We start from the raw sequence: 5125 nt of genomic DNA, 5'->3' as shown, positions 1-5125 counted from the left end.
TCCCCTTCATCCAGTAACTCCAGAAACCATACTAACACACAACCAGCTAACAAATGGGGGCTGTGATCACTCTGAAGAGAGATATTATAGCCGTGAGATACACCATCAGAAATTGGAATGATGGAACAGCTACAGTGAGCATATAAACAGGAAATTCAATGACTTGCTGCTACTTAAAAAAAAAAAAATTTGAATGCTTTTGCCCACCAAAGTTTGACCTTGAGTCATCTGAAATTGAAGCCCATGATAAATTACATTTTCTTCATTTTCAGTAACATTTTAAGTTGAAAATGTTAATATTTCACTCCAGGAGTCCAGCTCAGATAACTGCTCTGTGAGAAAATACCCTTGAAGCACAAGGAAATTAACTGACAAATGAATTTATGAAACTGAAATATTAAAAGAGCAATTAATAAATTTGCTAGCTGTACTTTTCTTCTGTTAAAAAAAAAAAACCAGTAGCACCTCATTGGGCTTTTTGATGGTGAGACCACATCAGAAATGTAAACATAACAGTAATTCATTCATTTATTCACCAAGTATTTTTTATGACCTGCTCTGTTCAGAGAATATAGCGGTGATGAAAATAGATGCATTCTGGAGCTCACATTTCTTATTTCTTACATTTTCCTGGGGGCAGGGTGAGGGAAGCGGGGAGAATCACAAAATAAATACATGTAAAATGATGTACATTGAATTGTCATACACACAACTGAGAAAACTAATGCAGGTACGATGGCAAGAGAAGTTAAGGGATCAGCTGCCATTTAAAATATAAAGGTCAAGAAAGGCATCAACGTGCAGATGACATGACTGAGCAAAGACGCAGAGGAAGATGAGGGAGCAAGCTGTGCTGAAACAGAGAGCAGGGAGGGTGAAAGAGGAGGCCGAGGACAGGCTGGGGCTGGGGTGCACAGAGCACTCTCCCCAGCACACCTGATGTGACCCCATAACAAAGCTGGGTTTTAGGGCATGCATCACGCCAGTGTTACATGAGGGTGCTGAAGCTCAGCCATGTCGCCACCTGCCCAAGGTCACACAGGGAGCAGCAGTGCTGACACCTTCCCCCAGGGGCTCCTGCTCCGTCCAGAAGGTTTCCAACTGCACCCAGTTTTTCCACTGCTTCCAATGCTGTTATCGCAACTTATTAGAAACAACCCGTTAAACCCGGATGTCAGAAAGGTGACTGTAAGGGTGAGGGCTCAGGAGGCAGCACGTGGAACTGAAGAGAGAAGCCTCCAGGAAGCACAGAATTTGAAGGGCTGCCTTCAGGAAGAGGAGAGACCGGTGTTCAGCAAGCCCCAGAAGGCAGAACTGGGCCCAATGACTCGAAATCACAGGGAGACAACTTTCCAGCAACTGGATGAATAAAAAGATCCAGTGACAAGAGCTAGCCAACAATGGGATGGGCCGGCTTGTGAAGCTATGAAGTTCCAATTACAGGAGTTATTCAGGTAGAGGCTGAACGGCCATCTACTGTCTGAGATGAAGACAGATTTTAGCACTGATGTGCAGGCTATACGTACGGATGGACAGATGGCTGTTCCAGTTCCATGATTACCCAAGCACTGGGCAGGGCAATGTGGCAATCAGAAGTTCCAGAGGTCAGACAGCCGGGTTAAAACCCAGTCTCCACTATTTATATTCGCTTTGCACACTCTACAAGCCTCGGTTTGCTCATCTGAAAAATGACGCAAATTACATTAAGTCACCTCACGGTGCCTTAAATTAAAGGAGATAACCCATGCAAAGGACTTAACACAGGGCCTGGCACACAGAGGTCAGTCAATTCAGCTAATACAGACATGTGTGTTTGGGAGCATGTGTATAAAATATAAATATATATAAATAATGTGTGACATTTGTTTTTCTGTTTTTACTCATACTCAGTGGTAAGAAGAGTTCAATATCCAAAGCTGAACTGCTATAGAATATTAAATAACAGGAAGATACTAACCATAATAGTTTTAAAAAATATTTAAACAGCCAGCTTCTTAGCCTGATGGTTCATACTGTATCTCTTTTAACTACCAGGAGATATGCAGAAAAGTTCATCTTTTAAACATCTGAAGTGCCAATTTAAAACTTATGAAAGGAAATATCAACATTTTCTTAAATGAAACAACTATTAAAAATTCAGTACTTTAGCATAAGAAAGAATGCCTAACAATCTACACCTGTATTTAATGTGCATTTATATGCAAATTCTTGAGTGTCTGTGTATACACAAACACACACACTCTTAAATATCTTTCTACTTCAAAATTATAAACTAGAAGGCCCATGGTTACTTTTAAATTACCTGTTAATAAGCAAAATGATTTCATACATTTCTTATAAGGGTCAAGCATTTTATGCATATGTGTCTATATTAATAGAAAATAAAGGAGAAATAACTATAGAATGTGGCATCTCTAGGCTAAAATCTGGAGATGCTTGTGGATGGCAGAGAGTGAGTTATACAATTTTGGCTTAATTTGCCATCATTCTTTTCTCATTCTGGATAAACTAACATTTATTATTCATTGAGAAAACATTCAAGTATGGATATGATTGATAAAAGGAAGAGTATGTTTTAGGAAAACTCAGGCAATATTTTATTTCTGCAGCAGGGTGCTCAACACTTTTAGAAAGTCATGGTATGATGCATTACAGACAGAAAACACATTTCCAATAACAGTATTTGTTTGAGACAACAGGATATGTATGGATGCATATCCATCAATATATTGATCCTTCCAACAGCCCTGTGACATAGCTGCTTATTACCCCTGTTCTATCAGTATGCACACAGGGGCTCAGGGGGTAAACTGCTCAAAGCCTCAAAGGAAGAAGTGAAGATACAATCCCATTCTAAAACCTTCCATCTTTCTGTATAGTCTGCCATGCGATCACATTAAATTACCATATCTGGGCACAGATAATCTATTTCAATAAGTGCATTTCGCACCAAAACTCTGTTGGATATATCTCATGGACTCTCAAGGGCGTGCTGTCAGAAGGGATGATCCAGCCTGTCACCAAAGACAGCATCAGGAATCCAGTCCAGTCTCAACAGATAACACCATACTGAAAATGTGATTCCCTAACCATCAGTTCTTAGCCAGTCCTGCCAGACACTCTATAATGTCTGCTTCTATTAATCCCAGGTCCACCCTTAAAGCAAAAATAATATAAAGTCCACTTTCCCAAATCACCCTCCAAGGATTTGAAGTGAGCAATCACTGTCTCCCTTTATAAAATCCCCCAGACCCATTTCTCATAACATCGGAACAGTAAGCCTCTTTTCACTCTGGCGGCCCCTTCTGGTTGCATGTGATTTGTCAAAACCTATCTTCGGTGACACTCAGCACTAAACCTCCAATCCCACGATGAACACGGTCAGTTACGAGTCTTCCTGTCGCCAGGTGGTATTAAGCTGCTGAACTGTCAGGTCTCAGTGATGACTCAGATGGACATAGTGGAAAAACAATTAAAACCTTTCTTTCCAAAATTTCTTTTAAGCTAGATCTCTACTTCCACAACTGATTTCTGCTGAGAACCAAACACTTGACTTCTCAGGTTTGCAATCTAGTCACAGAGGAACAAAGCACACACTCTCATGCGGTGGGCCTCCTCCGTGGTGTGTCCCCCGACAGCAACGCCCTTCCCTGAGCCCCGTCTGCAAACTCTGCACTCGGCCCTCACTGCCTCCTTCCGCCGCCTCGTCTGAAGTCTTCTGAATTCTCCCCTCCCGCCTTCCTCACCCTTTGGTCTGCATTTCCACAGCACTGGGAAGCACAGAGATCCCAAGGCAGGATCAGCAGCCATTTGGGGGTCTTGCTCCCCTACTAGACAAGAGAGTGAGCCCACCGTATTTGTGGACCTTGTCCTCGCCGGCTGGACTTGGGAAGGTCAAGCCACGCAGCACGTGAGTAGCTACAGAAAAGGTGAGAAGTGGAGCAGCTCACGGAAACAAGGCTAAGACCGGAGGAGTCACAGAACTGAAGGCCGGCTTAGATATATACGGACAAAGGAAAAGGCATCAGCAGCGGGGAGAAAGCCTCGAGCCCGACTGCAGCGCGAAGCCTTGAAGGGAAACATCAACATCTCTTGAACACCTCCGCACGCGAGCCCCTGTGCAGTCACTTTCCAGCCAGCGCCTTGTGTAAGACCTCATTTAATAGTTCTGCAAGCTCCCACCATACAGCACAGGGAACTAAAGCTCCTGTCAGTATCCTTATCAATATCCTTATCAATCCTTATCAGTACCCTGTGATAAACCAAAAAGGAAAAGAACAGGATAAAGAATGTATATATAACTGAACTACGTTGCTATACAGCAGAAATTAACACAACATTGCTACACTTCAACAAAATCTGAAAAAATGATTGTTGTAGAATTTAGTATCAGTTTTTGGAGTTAAGGAAACAAGTTCAGAAGGTAGCTTTCTCAAGGCTATCTGGTTAACAAGTGATGGAACTGGACTTTTTAACTGTCATCTCTCCACACATTCTTTCTGCAATACACTTCTGAAGCTTGGCAGTTGGAACTGAATGTAACCTGGCTAGGAATGGACCTCTCTGAATTGCCCTGTGGTCACCTTGTGTCTACTTTGACATTCATTTCAGGTTATCACCACAGCAGCGCGCATGTGCGCGTGCACACACACACACACCCACACACACACAACGGCAGGCCCACTATTTCCACAAGCAGTGCTAGATAAGGGATTTTTTACCCCCAAAGACAGCCTAGTGAGACATGCATGAGCAGCACTGCATACTAATCAACTCTGAAAAACTCCCATCAGAAATCATTTCAAACATGTGTTCAAGAGGCAAGGACAGCATAGCAAACAGGAGAGCAGGTTTGGGAGGCAGGGTTCCCAGCTCTGCCGTCTATTAGTGTGAACTTAGACAAGTTACTCAACCTCTCTGTGCCTCAATTTGCTAATCTGTAAAATGGGACTCAAAAGAATACTCAACTTCTAAACCAAGGAGAGGAAGTGAGTCAAGGCACATGACCCCTACGTACTCTATCAGGCACACAGTAAACAATGCACCACTTGGTCCGCTTGAGGCTTGTATGGGTCAATGAGTCAAGGCCAGTCCACTGTCTCCAAAGCCTGTGCCTCTCTCTGCG

This window comes from Budorcas taxicolor, chromosome 9, assembly GCF_023091745.1.
Source record: "Budorcas taxicolor isolate Tak-1 chromosome 9, Takin1.1, whole genome shotgun sequence".
NCBI classification, from domain to species: domain Eukaryota; kingdom Metazoa; phylum Chordata; class Mammalia; order Artiodactyla; family Bovidae; genus Budorcas; species Budorcas taxicolor.
The sequence above is the reverse complement of the archived record's forward strand: the minus strand, read 5'-3'. Positions refer to the sequence as shown.